This window comes from Pristiophorus japonicus, chromosome 1, assembly GCF_044704955.1.
Source record: "Pristiophorus japonicus isolate sPriJap1 chromosome 1, sPriJap1.hap1, whole genome shotgun sequence".
Classification (NCBI taxonomy): Eukaryota; Metazoa; Chordata; class Chondrichthyes; family Pristiophoridae; genus Pristiophorus; species Pristiophorus japonicus.
Genome location: NC_091977.1, coordinates 425,842,174 through 425,861,234, shown reverse-complemented (window position 1 = coordinate 425,861,234; position 19,061 = coordinate 425,842,174).

Sequence of the window (19,061 nt, the reverse complement as noted above, 5' to 3'; positions counted from 1 at the left end):
CAGGCTTCATGACTGGGACGATGGGACTTGCCCAGTCGCTAAATTCCACAGGTGATATAATGCCTTCCCGCAGAAGCCTGTCTAGTTCGTGTTTAACCTTTTCCCTCATCACATAGGGTACAGCTCTGGCCTTGTGATGGACCGGTCTAGCATCCTGTGTGATGTAGATTTTGACTTTGGCCCCTTTGAAAGTGCCCACACCTGGCTGAAAAAGATGTTCAAATCGCTTTATAACTGTTGAGCAGGAGGTCCGTTCCTCTAATGACATGGTATGGACATCATCCCATTTCCAGTTTAGTTTTGCCAGCCAGCTTCTCCCCAGCAGTGCGGGGGGGGTCTCTGGGGACAATCCACAGGTGAAGTCGGTTCACTGTTGCTTTGTGTGTGACAGAGAGCATGGCGCTGCCGAGGACTGGTACGATTTCTTTGGTGTCGGTCCTTAGTGTGGTTTCGACCCTTGTGAGTTTTGGTCTGTCTCTTTTATGCGGCCACAGTTGTTCAAATAGTTGAGCGCCCATGAGAGATTGACTCGCTCCCGTATCCAGCTCCATGTTGACAGATATCCCATTGAGTAGGACCCTCATCATTATAGGAGGCGTCCTGTTGTAGGAGCAGTGGCCATTGATTGTGTTGACCCGCTGTACACCGGTGTCCCGGGTACTGTCCCCACCATCTTCTGGTCCACTTTCCGACCCATCCGATTCGTATACCAGACGAGCTGCCGTTTTTTTGCACATGCGGGCCAAATGCCCTGTATATTCACAAATTCTGCAAACAGCCTGCTGAAATCGACATCCCCTTGATGAGTGCCCACCCCCACACCTCCTGCACAGACCTGTTCCATTGTTCAAAGAGTTCCCAAAGAATGAGCTGCGTCCGGCTGATCTCTCTTGAGCTTCTCTCAGTTTGTAGTTGATTGCTCGCATTGTGGGTTGATGAGGTGTGAACGGCCGTTCCTGTGGCCCTTGATGGCTTCTGCCTGCTGTCGAGAACCTGTTCTCCCGGTTTTGTCTGTGTGTGGGGGTAGCAGCTTTTGTCTGTGCAACCAGTGCTGCTGCCTCTAAGGTCAGGTTCTTGGTCTCTATGAGCTTTCGGAATATGCCTGCATCGCCTATTCCTTCAATGAAAAAGTCTCTCAGCATTTCTCTCCTCAGTTCATTGGAGAAATCACATAAACTAGCCAACCTCCAAAGTTCCGCCACGAAGTCGGGTATGCTCTGGCCCACACAGCGTCTGTAGTTGTAGAGCCTGTGTCTGGCCATGTGTAGGCTGCTCGCTGGCTTCAGGTGGTCAATTCTTCAAATGACTTGCTTGCTGGTTTCTCAGGTGCCAACAGATCCTTCATTAAAGCGTATGTTTTCGAGCCACAGCTGGTCAAGAGATGGGCTCTTCTCTTGTCTGCCTTATCATCGCCTAACCAGTCTTTGGTTACAAAGCTTTGCTGGAGCCTTTCTATAAAGTCCTCCCAATTGTCTCCCGCATTGTACTTTTCATCTGATCCGTTGTTCGCCATTCTATGGATTCTGTAATCCCGTAACTCGTCGCCACTGTAAAGTCCTGTCCCCTCAGTACAGATTCACACGAGGCATGTAGTGAAGTCAAGGTCACTCTGAACCTGCACCTTTATTTCACAGCTCTGGAATGCTGCACTTGCCTGAGACCTGTCCTTGCAAGTGCACCCCTAGTGGTAAGTTATGCTGGTGGTCACAGGTCATATCTTATTACAGTCATGTCCAGCATGTTAGGATACAGTTATATATAATAATGTAAGATATATGACACCTGGAACAGCTTTTGGCCTGGAAGGTATGGCTGCGGACTGCTGCGCCTCATCATCAGTGGAAGCAGTCACTGGTGCCTGGGGTGTATTTTGTATATGGTGCATAGTAGGAGAGTCAGTGGTGGGAGTCAGAATGCTGTCATCCTGAGGAAGGATAGCACCTTCCATTTCCTGGGAGCCACTGAGACTCCGACAGGGCTTGGCATCAACATCCTGAGCATGATGTGTTTCCACAACTTGCTGGTCTGCTTTGGCACTGCCCCTTACCCGTTGGACAGTGAATAACACAGAAAGGTTAGCATCAGTCATCGAACGCATCACATCAGCAAACAGCCGCGTAGCTTGTGCCTTTGATTCGATCGATGCAACAGTGTGATCAAGGGCACACACCATACACTCTGGAACTCCACTATCACTGCTGGAGGCCACCAGCCTCTTTGAGTGGGCAATGATGGCCTCGTTGGAGTCCTGTGTTTCATCGACACTTCGTGACGCTGCTTCGCAACAGTCGCAGTAAGCTTGTCGATACTCTCTGGAATCTGTCCCAATGCAGCCATACGCTCATGGTGCATGCTTGTGTTTTCCCTGGACATTTCCACGAAGTCCAGTTCCATGTCTGCCTGTTATTTAGCCAGCTCACCCTCGGAGAGCTGGCCTCCGAGATTCCCCTCTTGCTTTGCATTGCTGTAGGTGACTGGGGCCAGAAGACTCCGACGACTCAAATCCCTGGAAATTGGCCTCATCCCCAGATGTGGTCTCTTCCAAGGGACCAACTGGTGGAATCTGCAGCTCAGGCATTTGAGTGTCCTTGCAAGCCTTGTTTTCTCCCCCATAGCCAGATTTCAATGCCCCACGGGAAGGCTGGCACAATTGCGGCTGTTCCTTTTCAAGCGCAAAAAAACAGACATGTGGTCAGCAGCAGGGGAGGGGTCAGTGTGACAGGAGGAAGATGGCAATGCACATGTTCATTCGAAGGCCCCCTGCCACTTCATAATACGTCTCAATGAAGTCACATCAGTCGGGCAATCCATTTACATACCCTCCTACCCGAACGGGGCTCAGCTTTGCCCCTGGCAACTGACCGACCTGGTGTTACAATGAGTGCAGACATCCGTTCCTCCATAACCATCAAGTCTAAGATTTGAGGCAAACTCCTGCTTGTGTGCAGCTGCTCACACCTGTAGTGTGAGTGCTTCGACTGCAAAGAGAAAAATAGGAAGGATACAGAAAGGGTACATCTCCTGTTGTGCTACATATGCCCATTTCAATCAGTGCGACTATGTGGAATTTCACTTCAATCTGTGTGGGGGATGTTGCATGAGCTTTGTGAGTGATTGTTAGGAGGTGAAGGGGAGGTCACATTGGGGCTGCAGGTGATCTTTATGAAACCCATATCGGCAATGGTAGTGTATTGCGAGGAAGGTTCTCAATGATTAGAGAACAAAAATGTATGCGCATCCTTCATTAAGAGGCAATGGTTGGAGCGGTCATGTCATGCATGTACTTTTGGGATCACTATTGGGGGCCATTGGGCTGCACGCACATGTGTGCAGACAAGTATAAAAGACCAGCCATTTTGTATATTAGTTAATTGGACCTTAATAAAGCAGAGCCAAGGTCATAGCGGATGCATTGACAGTCATTTTCCAACATTCCATTGACTGTGGATCAGTTCCTATGGAGTGGTGGGTAGCCAATGTGACCCCACTTTTTGAAAAAGGAGGGAGAGAGAAAACAGGGAATTATAGACTGGTCAGCCTGACATCGGTAGTGGGTAAAATGATGGAATCAATTGTTAAGGATGTCATAGCAGTGCATTTGGAAAGTGGTGACATAATAGGTACAAGTCAGCATGGATTTGTGAAAGGGAAAGCATGCTTGACAAATCTTCTGAAATTTTTTGAGGATGTTTCCCGTGGAGTGGACAAGGGAGAACCAGCTGATGTGGTGTATTTGGACTTTCAGAAGGCTTTCGACAAGGTCCCACACAAGAGATTAATGTGCAAAGTTAAAGCACATGGGATTGGGGGTAGTGTGCTGACGTGGATTGAAAACTGGTTTGCAGACAGGAAGCAAAGAGTTGGAGTAAATGGTTACTTTTCAGAATGGCAGGCAGTGACTAGTGGGGCACCGCAAGGTTCTGTGCTGGGGCCCCAGCTGTTTACATTGTACATTAATGATTTAGACGAGGGGATTAAATGTTGTATCTCCAAATTTGCGGATGACACTAAGTTGGGTGACAGTGTGAGCTGCGAGGAGGATGCTATGAGGCTGCAGATTGACTTGGATAGGTTAGATGAGTGGGCAAATGCATGGCAGATGAAGTATAATGTGGATAAATGTGAGGTTATCCACTTTGGTGGTAAAAACAGAGAGACAGAATGGTGACAGATTAGGAAAAGGGGAGGTGCAACGAGACCTGGGTGTCATGGTACATCAGTCATTGAAGGTTGGCATGCAGGTACAGCAGGCGGTTAAGAAAGCAAATGGCATGTTGGCCTTCATAGCGAGGGGATTTGAGTACAGGGGCAGGGAGGTGTTACTACAGTTGTACAGGTCCTTGGTGAGGCCACACCTGGAATATTGTGTACAGTTTTTGTCTCCTAACTTGAGGAAGAATATTTTTGCTATTGAGGGAGTGCAGTGAAAATTCACCAGACTGATTCCCGGGATGGCGGGACTGACATATCAAGAAAGACTTGATCAACTGGGCTTGTATTCACTGGAGTTCAGAAGAATGAGAGGGAACCTCATAGAAACGTTTAAAATTCTGACAGGTTTCGACAGCTTAGATGCAGGAAGAATGTTCCCAATGTTGGGGAAGTCCAGAACCAGGGGTCACAGTCTAAGGATAAGGGGTAAGCCATTTAGGACTGAGATGAGGAGAAACTTCTTCACCCAGAGAGTGGTGAACCTGTGGAATTCTCTACCACAGAAAGTTGTTGAGGCCAATTCACTAAATATATTCAAAAAGGAGTTTGATGTAGTCCTTACTACTAGGGCAATCAAAGAGTATGGCGAGAAAGCAGGAATGAGGTACTGAAGTTGCATGTTCAGCCATGAACTTATTGAATGGCAGTGCAGGCTCGAAGGGCCGAATGGCCTTCTCCTGCACCTATTTTCTATGTTTCTATGTTTCTAGCCATTCAACATCGGCTTCCCAGTCCTCACCCTCCGAGAACTTCTCCAGGATGCCCACAGTTTACTGCATCTTTGCGTTGGATTCGTATTCTCGTCGCCAGTTATTGTGTTCCTAACACAGATGAGGCTGCACACAGGGAGGTTAAAGTAACAGTGACCTCAGTCTTTAATAAGACACTCTAGAGTGAGGAACAGGCCTTAGGGGCCGGCTTATATACAGTGCTCCCAAGGGATGCTGGGTTCCCTTGGGACTTCAGGGGATGAGCTCCCTGGTGGCGGAACATGGGAGTGCATGCTTTACAGATACACAACAAGCTCCAAGCTCCAGGCTAAAAATAAAGTGGAAAGACCCTGTCTTTATGGGAGTCTTGCTCCCCCTGTCTTTTCCGGCAATCTGTAAAATCCTTTTGTTTCTAAGCACGGGTACTTAGACAGTGATGGGCCATCCAACCCATGTGTATTGGGCTGATGGCCCACAATTTGGGCATCTCTGTCAGTTTTTGCGTTGGGAAAGACCTGGCTCCTCTTTGGCCGGCCAGGCTAGTGGGTTCATAGTTCTGCTTTCCTTCTGAGATGGAGGTGAGAAGTGCTTTTGCATATTAGAGTGGCTTTGTCAGTGGCCCTCCTTCCTGGCCGACAGCTCTTTTGTCAATATTCATGGGCCCCCTTCCTTTAGCTGTGATTGGTGGGCAAACCCGTTCTGGATGACTGACAGTTCTTTTGTCACAGCTAACTGCCATGCGGTCTCCAGAGTTTTAACAAAAACCAGCACAGGGAAAATACCCTCAGAAAAATAAAATCCACTAAATATTCTTAACTGAGTCCATTCTTTAAAACTGAAACGTTGCGATCTTTTCACCTTCATAAATCCATGCTGACTTTGCCTGACCAAATTTTGCTTTTCCAAATGTCCTGTTACTGCTTCTTTAATAATGGACTTGCAACATTTTCCCAACCAGAGATGTTAGGCTAACTGGTCTATAGTTTCCTGCTTTTTGTCTGCCTCCTTTTTTGAATAGGTGCATTACATTTGCCGTTTTCCAATCTACTGGGACCTCCCCAAAATCCAGGGAATTTTGGTAAATTACAACCAATGCATCCACAATTCCTGACGCTACTTCTCTTAAGAACCTAGGATGCAAGCCATCAGGTCCAGGGGATTTATCTGCCTTTAGTTCCATTATCAATCTGAGTACCAACTCCTTTGTGATTGTGATTGTGTTAAATTCCTCACCCCCTACAGTCCCTTGACTATTGACTGTTGGAATATTGTTCGTGTCCTCTACCATAAAAAGTGGCACAAAATATTTGTTTAGAGTTTCTGCCATCTCCATGTTCCCCATTACTAATTCCCCGGTCTCGTCCTCTAAGGAACCAACATTCACTGGAATATATTTTTCTTGAGAGTTGTAAAATATCTCCTTAAATGTACACTACTGTTCATCAACCGTCCCACACTTAATCTGTTTTCTGCAGTAGTGTTGCTTCTCATGCATATGCCTGTGTAGCATAAGCTTGCATTCTATTCTCTTCTACTAACCTCATTTATGTTTTCTCGGTCACTAGATAGCACAGGTAGAGGCGTTCCACCAACCCCAGGCGCCCCAGGTTCATCAAGCTGCAGAGGTTCCTGTGTTTCTCTCCGGAGGCGAGGAGGCAAGAATCTCGCCCGTTCTGCTGCAGGTCCTCCTAGCCACTGAGAATAATGAAGAGGTGGAGGAGGAGCCTGCAGCCCATTCGTCATGGGTTCCCGTGGCCACGTCCTCTTCAACCGAGGAGGTAGCGGGGCCAAGCGACTTACAGCAGGGCACCCTGAGTGATTCCATGCCTGCGCCGACCCCAGTCGGACTGCTCTGAGACCGGTGGATCTTAGTGTGGACATGGAATCAATCTAGTGAATCTTTGTTGCACCACCTCTAAGGGAAATATATCCTTCCTCAGATAAGGAGACCAAAACTATGCAGAGTACTCCAGGTGTGGTTCCACAGTCCTTGTGGAGGCGAAGTCCCTTCTTCTCACTCTCCACATGGCCCAGCTAATCCTTCACTCTACCATTATCATCAAGCAATGGGACCGACCCTGGTTGAATGAGAAGTGTAGAAGAGCATGCCAGAAGAAGCACCAAGCATACCTAAAAATGAAATGTCATCCTGGCGAAGCTACAACTTGTATGCACGACTACATTCAAGCTAAACAGCAGAAGCAGCATGCTATAGACAGAGCTAAGCGATCCCACAATCAACGGATCAGATCAAAGCTCCGCAGTCATGCCACATCCAGTCGTGAATGGTGGTGGACAATTAAACAACTAATGGGAGGAGGTGTCTCCATGAATATCTCTATTCTCAATAAAGGCCGAACATGAGCACGTGATTGCAAAAGACAAGGCTGAAGTGTTCGCATCCATCTTCAGCCAGAAGTGCCAGTTCCTCTTTTCCTGAGGTCCCCACCATCACAGAAGCCAGTCTTCAGCCAATTCAATTCACCCCACATGATAACAAGAAGCAGCTGAACGCACTGCACACAGCAAAGGCTATGGGCCTGACAACATCCCGGCTGTTGTGCTGAAGACCTAACTAGAACTCCAGAACTAACAGTACTCCCAAACCAGTGACCTTTATCACCTAGAAGGACTAAGGCAGCAGGCACATGGGAATCCTCTCCAAGATACACACCATTCTGTAATTTTCCATTATTTTTGCATGCACAATTCCCACTTAACATCCATTTTACCAGTAAAATGAGGTGTCACGCCCAGATATCGCCCATTTAGCTGCAAAATGGAAACTGGCGCCCATTTTTCGGACACTTATCGCCGAGCGTTACTTTCTCCATTTACATAATGCTGGGAAAAAATAATACCACCCGCCCACTTTTTTTAGGCAGAATCATCAGAACGGGCGAAACCAACGCCCATAATATCGTCAGCTTTACTTTCGGCATGTAATTAACACCGAGATTCAATAATACCGACCACCCACTTTTTTTGTCGTAAAGATCAAATTTGCCGAAACTAACACCCAGTATATCGCCCAGTGTCACTTTCACCACTTCGCACACATCTCGCCCACAATATCGCTCACTCAAAACACCGCTCTGAAAAAGTGGAACTATTCTGAACTAATCACAGCAGTGTGGATGCCATTTTTCAAATCGCAGGTCGCTTCATTGAAAATGCTGCTTCAACTTCGGGAGAGTTTGGATTGACTCTGGAGTTCTTCTCAGCTGAAGTGACCATCTGAACAGACATCCTTTCAGACTGTGGACGATTGGGTTTTACTATAGGTGTCTTTTAGTGTTGAAATTATTGCTTCTGATCAATCGCTATTATATTTTTCTTGGAATGGGGCCAGCCATTTCTCAGCCTGCATCGATTACTATGCAGAGGCTGCAGAGTGCAAATGGCACAACGTCTAATGCACAGCATTATGTGCCCAATCTAAGACGTGCCAGAATGAGGAGGAGGTCCAGACCATACACACCCCGCACTTACAGGGAGAAGAGGTCTTACCACATGTCTGAGAATACCTGCCTTCGGAGACTGCACTTCCAAAAAGTGGTGATCACTGAAATATGCCAGCTCATCAGGGCAGATCTGCAGCCTGCCTTCACCTTCAGGACATCACTGTCCGTCGAGGTCAAGGTTACCGCGGCATTGTCATTCTACATGTCCGGTTCCTTTCGGGCCTCCGCGGTCGACATTTCCTCTCTGTCTCACCATGCCACACATTGCTGCATTGGACAGGTCACAGAGGCCCTGTATGCGCATAGGATGGACTTTATCAGCTTCCCCATGACCACGGAGGCTCAGACTGACAGGGCTGGAGCATTCTAACGCATTGCTAAGTTCCCCAAGGTGAAGGAAGAAATATAGTGTACTCACATCGCCATGCGGGCACCTTCTCAGGACCCAGAGGTTTTTCGCAACAGAAAAGGATTTCACTCCCTGAAGGTCCAACTAGTTGTTGACCTCAACCAGATCATAGTGGCAGTGAATGCCAAATGTCCGGGCAGCTTCGATGAGGCTCACATCCTGCATGGGAGCACTGTATCTGACATGTTTAACAGTTAGCCACAAGGACAATGCTGCATGCTTAGTGATAAATGGTATGGCCTAGCCACTTGGCTGATGACCTCCCTGTGATGACCCACACTGAGGCCGAGAAGCGATACAACAAGAGCCACAGAGCCACATGCAATGTGGTCAGAAAACAATTAGCGTGCTTAAGCAGTGCTTTAGATGCCTGGAGCACTCAGGAGGGGAGCTACAATACAACCCTGAGCAAATAGATCAAGTCGTGGCCGTGTGCTCCATGCTGCACAACCTGGCTATCAGGAGGGGCCAAGAATTGCCAGAAGGGACTGATGGTCCACCTCAGGAGAGAGAGGAAGAGGAGGACGAGGGGCTGGATGCTGACCTCGGGCCAGACAATCAAGCTGACTATGCAACCATGCCCACGCCACCCTCCAGACTACAGGAAAGAGCCCATGGTGGCTTCATAGCTACAAGACTCTTACGTGAGGAGCTGATATCTGATCGATTTGCCTGAAAGAACATTGATGTGAGTGACAGCGCTGACACACTGCTGTGTGTATGCAGCTCAGGCATCACCTTGGTGCCAGTTAAAGTTTACGTTGATTGAAGTTAAGTTTTATTTAACCCTTTCATGTTAAGGAATCACCAGTGTGTAACGGTCCAGCTATCTGAGACAATGCGCAACAAGGTGATGTTTACTAAAAACATTTTTCCACCAACATTGGCCTGAAATCATAAGTATCACAGGCAATAACACCCAACCCCCACCCACACCCCACTTTTTCCATCATTGACATCAACCAAATGTTCAAAATGTCCAGCAACACAGAATACAAAGGCAAAGCAGGAGGGTGGTCCCCTCCCTCCATACATTACAACAAATTGCATACAGCCAGATGGAGATATAACACAGCCATCAACCTGCGGACATGCACCTCACTTTCCTTCCCCCCTCCCCTTCTTCTCCCCACCTCTACCCCTTCCTCTCCTCGTTCCATGGTGCCTAGCTGAGGAGCTCCTCAGGCGCTGCCTCATTGGGGGGATGAAGGCAGAGGTGGTAGTTGGACGGGTACGGGAACAGGGGTTTCCAAGCGGGCAACATTCTCTGATGCAGAAGCAGGATCTTGGTCCTTGTTCTCATCTGTCGTTTGCAGTGGTGGTGCGGAACCTAGGGGTGGAGTGCCACACTCTTGGACCACTGGGAGGCCTGTGGCAGCAGTGTTCCTGGCTATCGCATCCAGGGCCTCCGCCATCCGCGGAACGTACTCATCATGGTGGCCAGCTGTCGGGATGTGCCCCCCAATGCTTCAATGAGCTGGTCACCAATGTCTACAGACTTCCTGGACAATTGTACCATCTCTCCGCTTTCATGTGGCGCTCGTGGAACAGACCCGCCACGTCCACGAGGCCTCCGCGGGGTCGGCGCCGTCCTGGGGACAAATGGGGTGCCCTGTGGCAAGGTGCTTCGGGCCGGTATCTCCAGAGTGGAGGCAGGAATGACCAGAGGACCACTAGGTGGCCTTGGGGTGGAATGGCTTCTGGAGCGTGGCGATGCAGGTTCCTTGAAGTCTGCGCGCTCATCCGTAGAGAACAGACCCAGCGGATTGACGGGTGAGAATCGGAGCTCCTCAGCACCAGATGTAGGATCATCCGGAAAGTCAGGCCCCACGCCCCCACCTTCTAGCCTCTGTGGTCTTGCCTGGGGCCGCGCTGCTGGCTGAGCTGCAAAACACAAATTAGGTTATTAGAGGAGAAGCGGGTGCTAGGGTCACAAGGTGATTCCAGCGCTACACACAGCATATGCACAACAAAACACCACCGCTCTCAAAATCATCACAGACATCACTTTTCATGACCGTCAACTCATTTGTATTGCAATGATTTTCATTAGGCCAGCTTTATTTCTAGGACAATTTTAGAAATCATCTGTCATATATGATTGTTTGGATATGAGTGGGTGTGGCATCTATTGACCTTACATCACGCAATGGTGTAAGCTTTACTCACGTGGCATCACTTCAGGGTCTGCAAATGCACCCGTGGCTGTCCGGGGGTGCTTCCCCACAAGTGCGAGCACCTGCTCCTCCATCTCAGTGATGTCGCTGGGGACTGGTGGCCCCCCACCCGTTCGCCTCTGCACGGACCTCATCGTCGATAGCTTCTTCTGTAAAAGGTGACAGGACGACATGGTATGAGATCATTGCATGATATCATTGCTAGGTACTGTCACAGAGACTGATACAACACATAACCGACAGATATAATCATGATTATTATGATTATTATCCTTCGTTACCTGAAGACGTGCAGCGTGACCGCAGGCTTTGAGTAAAACATTCCCGGTAAAAGTGGAAGACCTCACATCTGCTGATAGTCACTCATGACTGTTACAAATCAAATTATATAAATACATAAATGCATGTAAATCAATGTAATACTTACTCTTGCAGATCCCACAAGGTCGTTCCATCGTTTGCGACATTGGTTGCCCTCATGGTCACCGACGAGACCACCTCTGCTATCTCAGTCCATATCTTCTGGTAGGCCTTTGGAGTGGGCTTCCCATGCCCTCCCTGTGTCAAATCACCACAGCGTAACTCGACCTCCTGCAGGAGGGAGGCATTTGCCTCGTCCGAGAACCTCCTCGCTCTTTTGCACCCTCCAATGTGCTCCTCTCCCACCTCACTGCTCTCTCCAGCATCAATCTCCACAGCGTGCTGTGATGCCTCCTCCTCTCCCTCCATTATAGGCCAAATTCAGGCAAATATGTGGCTGGTAACAGCTAATTTTTGTTTCCCTAGTTGCAGCGAAGCTCTAAAGTCTCCCTCCTTCCTCCCAAAGAAGCCACACCATCCCTCTGAGCTCCCTCTCTCTCTGTCTCCTCTTCTGCACATGTCATGATGACCCTTGACCTCCTAAATCGTGGGAATCGAGCGTTGCCATGCCGTTGCTAAGGACGGCGACACTTTACGGCAGAAAGTCAGTGAGATTTAATGCTACCACCCATTTCATATAGCTCGCGTTAATGCCCATTTTAAAAACTGGAGACTAGGTGCTTTGAGAATGAGCGAGAATCTGGCGATTTGAAAACCCATTTTTACCTCCCACGCCGGAAATAACACCCAATTTTGGGCCATGTGCACAAAAGTGGAAAATCTAGCCCATAGGGTATTTATTCCAGATGGCTAAAGTTGAAATCTGTGAGGCATTGAGAATGATTATAAAGGTGTCTGGACACTGAGAAGGGATTGGAAATTGTGTTGCCCATATTCAAAAAGTGTGACAAATTAGATTCAGACAACTACAGGGCCATTTCAACACCTTATAAAGCAATGGAATTGATGTGTAAATGTGAAGATTATCTGTACATTAGTAATTTAGTTAACAGCAGCGGCATATCAGGACCATAAAAGGAGCGGAGTTGCAGTGGCCTGGGAGCAGCGTGGAGATGATATGCCACTTTAGGGAGCAGCACAAGCTGGTGCAGGAGGGCGCCGGCAGTGATGAGTGACGTCATCAACCTCCAGGTCAGTGATTGGAGCGTGGGCAGATACAGCAGGAGCGGCGAGAGAATGTGGAGGGATGTGAGGGGCTCAGGAGAGGTGTGAGTTCGGGGCCAGGGGCCCAGGGGCAGTATGGGTCAGCCCACACTGCGATATGTGTGTGCACTAGGTCTGTGCAGCAGAGCATGTCTCCAGTCGTCTTGGCCCTTTTCACTAGACCAAGACCAAACTCTGTCAAGCCCGTGTGGTGGCTGGTGTGCAACGGCCACCACACGTTAAAAAAATCCATGCACAGGCATTTTCCACCCTTCAGGATGCAGTTCAGGACCTGGAATATTAGGTCCTTCATTGAAACACCTGTGAACTCATCCTTTTTTGGTGTGGAAGCAAGTCATCCTCATTTCGAGGGACTGCCTATGATGATAACAGCAGTCAATGTGGATTCAGAAGGTCGCGATCCTGACTACATTGTGGAAGTAACTTCCCCAGTGGACCCTGTAACACATTGGCCCAGAATTTGCAATCGGAGGCTTCCCGCGGGCAGATGCCTCCGACCGCAAAAATTTCTACGAAAGTACCTGGTGGTCCCAGAGCTTTGGAGATTTGTGGTTTTGGGCCTCTATGCGAAGGCTTGCATAGAGGCCCACATATTCCAAGAGTGTATGCATTTTGCACGCATCACTGGGATCACGTGGGCCGGCCCAAACCTATCAAAATGGAAGTATTCCCATTCATACTTATGGTGAGTTCAGTCTCTACAGAGCTGCCAGAAGTATGAATGGAAATACTGCCAAAAACACACAAACATATTAAATAAATTTTAAAAAGCACATTACATAGTTAACATTAATTAAAATGCAATTTAATTAAATATTTTATACAAAGATTAATTTTTTTTTTAAACCTTTATTGGATGGAAAATTGCAGTCGGAGGCTTCCTGCGGGCGAATGCCTCCGACCGAAATCCTTTTACCAAAAATACCTGGTGGTCCTGGAGGAATGTAGGATTGTAATCCGAGGCCTAATTTTGCAGTCCAGCGTACGGAAACATGTCTTCCAGCATCGTATGCATATCCTGGGATTAGGTGGGCCTGGACCATCAATCACAATGTAGTATTCTCATTGATAATAATGGGAGCTCTGAGCTCCCATTACTATCAATGAGAATACCCCTAAAATCAAATAAAATACAAACATTAATTAAAAAACACTTCATTTTTTAAAAATGAATAGAAATTGTATTAAATTAAATGTTTTAGAGAACAATTTATTTTGGGGAATTAAAAAAGAATTTTTAATAGTGTTAAAAATAAACTTAACTTCATAGACAGATTTTTAACATAAAAATAAGTAGTAACATTTAATTTCGCTATGTTTCAAAACACTTACGCTGTTAAAAGTAGACTATATGCCTGCTTTTGCCAGGTATAAGAGTTTGAAGGACATTCGCTGGGCAAATAGCCCAAACCTCTGCCTACGAATGTCCTTCTCCCGTGGATCTGTGTGATCTGTCGAAATAAATTTTGACAGATCGCAAAAGCCGGTTTTCGGCGCATGCGGATTGCATGCTGAGAACCGGCATTTACGAGGCCTCTTCGGGTGCATGCGCAGATCGTACACACCCAGAGAGGCTGCAATTTTTGGCCCAAAAAGTTTTAAATGGATTAAAAATAAACACCATAATGGACAGGGTTGTTAATCTATAAATGATGTGATAACATTTTATTTTTCTATTTTTTTTTTAAACTCTTACGCTGGTAAAAGCAGGCCTTACGTCTGCTTTTCCAGGCGTAAGAATTTCAAGAGCGTTCGCTGGGCAGAAGTTAGGCAAATAGCCCAACTCTCCGCCCATAGAGGCCCTTTTCCTCCGGATGCGTTGATCTGCTAAGAGGAAGATCGTGGCAGAGGATTCTTGACAGATCGCAAGTTCTGGTTTTAGGCGCATGCGCTTCACATACCTAAACCCAGAACTTGTGCAGCCCCTGCAGGCACGTGCAAATTCAGGACCATTGTATTTAGACTTCCAGAAGATATTTGCTGAAGTTCTGCACAATAGGCTATTAGTTAAGCTCAAAGATAGGGGGAATTTAGGCTAAATCTTGGGTATGGATAAAAATTTAGCTGAAGGATAGAAGTTAATGGATACTTGTTAGATGAGTTACGTCAAGATTGGTTGGGGGCGGGGGGGGTGGGTCGCGGGAGCGCTGAGTTGGGATTTGCCAGGTTTCAGTGTTTGGAGCATTACTGATTCTAATTTACAGCAATGATTTATACTCAGAAACCCAATACAAATTGGTTAAACTTGCAGAAAATACCAAACTCGGAGGTCAAATTAGGGCTGTTATGAAGAAGCTCGTCACACAGAGTGATTAATACATGGAATAGACTCCCAGACAAAACTGCAAAAACTCTGGAATCGTTTAAGATTTCTGGAATGAAGGAGTTTCATGGTATTTCTGGAGGGATGAGCTGAGATGGGCCAAATAGCCTCCTTCGTCTGTAATTATATTTTGACCTTGGAAGTTATGGTTTCGCATCATGTCAAGTTCTTTAGGAGCTAAAAGATAAACTGCTTTTTTTTAACATGGTAATAAATGTCTCTTCAATAAAGGGATTGGAACTGATTACAGCCGATTATGAGTAATTTTAAGCACTCCATGAGTCAGCTTATAAATCTTTGACTGTACTAATAAATATTTCAGCCAATTTTGATATTTTCTTAGCAGTATTTACACTGAATTTTGCAACACAGCATTTGTCTCTCACAAGCAGGCTAATCGGGTGAAGTTTAGCAAGGTATTTGTCAATTGTGTCTCCAGCAGCTACTTATAGTTGCCAATCAGCTCTAAATCCCAACAGGTGTTCCCATTTTCATGACGTTTGCAGATTTGTATTGCTATCTGCAAATCCATTGAAGTCAACTGAAGCCTCATGTAGATAATAGGTATTTTTTTCTACTGAAGTGTCTACACAAAACTTGGAAGTATAATGAATAGTGAGGAGTATAATGATGAACTTCAAGTGGACATAGATAGGCTGGTGGAATGGGTGGACACGAGGCAGATGAAATTTAACGCAGAAAAGTGCAAAGTGATACATTTTGGCAGAATGAATGAGGAGAGGAAATATAAACTAAAGGGCACAATCCTAAAGGGAGTGCATGAACAGAGAGACCTAGGAGTATATGTGCACAAATTGTTAAAAGGCAGGTTGAGAAAGCAGTAAAAAAAAGCTTATGGGATCCTTGATTTCATGAAAAGAGGTATGGAGTACAAAAGTGTGGAAATTATGATGAACCTATACAAAACATTGGTTCAGCCTCAACTGTCCAATTCTGGGCATTGCACTTTAGGAAGGATGTGAAGGCCTTAGAGAGGGTGCAGAAAAGATTTACGAGAATGATTCCAGGGATGAGGGTTACGTGGCTAGACTGGAAAAGCTGGGGTTGTTCTCCTTAGAGCAGAGAAGATGGACAGGAGATTTGATAGAGGTGTTCAAAACCATGAGGGTCTGGACAGAGTAGACAGAGAAACTGTTCCCTTTGGCAGAAGAGTCGAGAACCAAAGGACACAGATTTAAGGTGATTGGCAAAAGGCAACATAAGAAAAAGCTTTTTTACACAGCAAGTGGTTATGATCTGGAATGTACTGTCAACATGGAGTTGGATAAGTACCTGAAGAGAAAACACTTGCAGGGCTATTGGGAAAGGGCAGGGAGTGGGATAGCTGAAGTGCTCTTGCAGAGAGCCGGCACAGGCTCGATGGGCTGAAGGGCCTTCTTCCATGCTATAACCATTCTATGATGATACGTGCATTGCCTAGTACTGGCTGGAATTGAATGCATGTATAATGGAAACAACCTTGAGCACTGATGCATTCCATCTGTTATTCATCATTTACCCAGCATATGTAGCATTGATGAACTCGGAGACAGCTACAGGGAGCAGTACCATATAAACTGATTTAAAAATCTGCAAACTTAGTCTTAGAATACTACATCAGGACTTCACTTCAACATTAGTCCTAAATTCACCTTTTACTAGCTTGAACCTGTGTCCCCTTGTATTACTATTGCAATTTAATTAAATTAATATTCTAGATTTATCTTTTCCATTCCCTTATTTAGGAAGGACACACATAAAGGAAGAGGGGTGTGGCATTGTTAGTAAAGAATGAAATTAGAGCAATAGTGAGAAAGGATATGGCTTAGAAAATCAAGATGTAGAATCAGTCTGGGTGGAGCTAAAGAGCACCAAGGGGCAGAAAACATTGGTGGGAGTTGTCTATAGGCCTCCAAACAGCAGTGGTAGTGTAGGGAACGGCATCAAACAGGAAATTAGAGATGCATGACTGGCCAAACCAAATTAGTAATAATACTGTGGAAGATGATTTCCTGGAGTGTGTACGAGATGGTTTTCTAGACCAGTATGTTGAGGAGCCGACTAGGGAACAGGCTATCCAGATTAGGTATTGTGCAATGAGGAGGGGTTAATTAACAGTCTTGTTATACGGGGTCCTTTAGTGAAGAGTGACCATAACATGATTGAATTCTTTATTAAGATGGAAAGTGAAGTAGTCCAATCCGAAACTAGGGTTCTAAATCTAAACAAAGAAAACAATGAAGGTATGAGGAATGAATTGTGTATGATAGATTGGGAGGATTCATTAAAAGGCATGACGATGGATAGGCAACGGCTAACATTTAAGGAATGAATGCATGAATTGCAATAGTTATACATTCTTTTCTGGCGTAAAAACACAAAAGGAAAAGTGGTCTAACCACGGCTAACAAAATAAATTAAGGATAATATTAGATCCAAAGAGGAGTTAAACAAAGTTGCCAGAAAAAGTAGCAAGCCTGAAGATTGGGAGCAGTTTAGAATTCAACAAAACAGGACCAAAAGATTGATTAAGAGGGGAAAAATAGAGTATGAGAGTAAACTTGCAAGGAACATAAAAACCAAGTGCAAAAGTTTCTACAAGTACATAAAAAGAAAACGATTAGTGAAGATAAATGTAGGTCTTTACAGACAGAAACGGGAGAATTTGTAATGTGGAACAAGGACATGACAGAACAATTAAATAAATACTTTGGTTCTGTCTTCACGGAAGAAGACACAAATAATGTCCTAGAAATGTTAAGGAACCAAGTGTCTAGTGAGCAAGAGGAATTAAAGGAAATGATTATTCGTAAGAAAATAGTGTTGGAGAAACTAATGGGACTGAAGGCCGATAAATCCCCAAGGCCTAATGATCTGCATCCCAGAGAACTAAAAGAGGTAGCCATGGAAATAGTAGATGCATTGGTTGTCATCTTCCAAAATTCTAGATTATGGAACAGTTCCTGCAGATTGGAGGGTGGCAAATGTAACCCCACTATTTAAAAAAGGAGGGAGAGAGAAAACGGGGAACGACAGACCAGTTAGCCTGACATCAGTAGGGAAAATGCCATAGTCTATTATAAAGGATGTGATAATGGGTACACTTAGATAATATCAACGGGATTAAACAAAGTCAACATGGATTTATGAAAGGAAAATCATGTTTGACAAACCTACTGGAATTTTTTGCGGCTGTAACTGATAGAATAGATAAGGGAGAACCAGTGGATGTAGTGTATTTGGCTTTTCAGAAGGCCTTTGATAAAGTCCCACATAAGAGGTTAATGTGAACAATTAAAGCACATGGGATTGGGGGTAATGTACTGATATGGATTGAAAATTGGTCAACTGACAGAAAACAGAGGGTAGGAATAAACGGGTATTTTTCGGGGTGGCGGGAAGTGACTAGTGGGGTACCACAGGGATCAGTGCTTGGGCCCCAGCTATTCACAATATTTATAAATGATTTGGATGAGGGAACCAAATGTAATATTTCCAAGTTTGCTGACGACACAAAACTAAGTGGGATTGTGAGTGAGGAGGATGCAAAGACGCTACAAAGCGATTTAGATAGGTTAAGTGAGTAGGAAAACACATGGCAGATGCAGCATAACATGGATAAATGTGAAGTTATCCACTTTGGGATGAAAAACATAAGGAAAAAGTATTATTTAAATGGTGATGGCTTAGGAAGTGTCGATGTACAGAGGGACTTGGGTGTCCTTGTACACCAGTCATTGAAAGCAAACATGCAGGTGCAGTTAGGAAGGCAAATGTTGTGTTGGCCTTCATTGCAAGAGGATTTGAGTACAGGAGCAAGGATGTCTTACTATAGTTATACAGGGCCTTGGTGAGACCGCACTTGGAGTATTGTGTGCAATTTTGGTCTCCTTACCTAAGAAAGGATATACTTGCCATAGAGGGAGTGCAGCAAAGGTTCACCAGACTGATTCCTGGGATGGCAGGACTGTCATATGAGGAGAGATTGGGTCCACTAGGCCTGTATTCACTAGAGTTTAGAAGAGCGAGAGGGGATCTCATTAAAACGTATAAAATTCTGACTGGGTTGGATAGACTGGATGCGGGGAGGATGTTTCCCCTGGCTGGGAAGTCTAGAACAAGGGGTCACATAGAAACATAGAAACATAGAAAATAGGTGCAGGAGTAGGCCATTTGGCACTTCGAGCCTGCACCACCATTCAATAAGATCATGGCTGATCA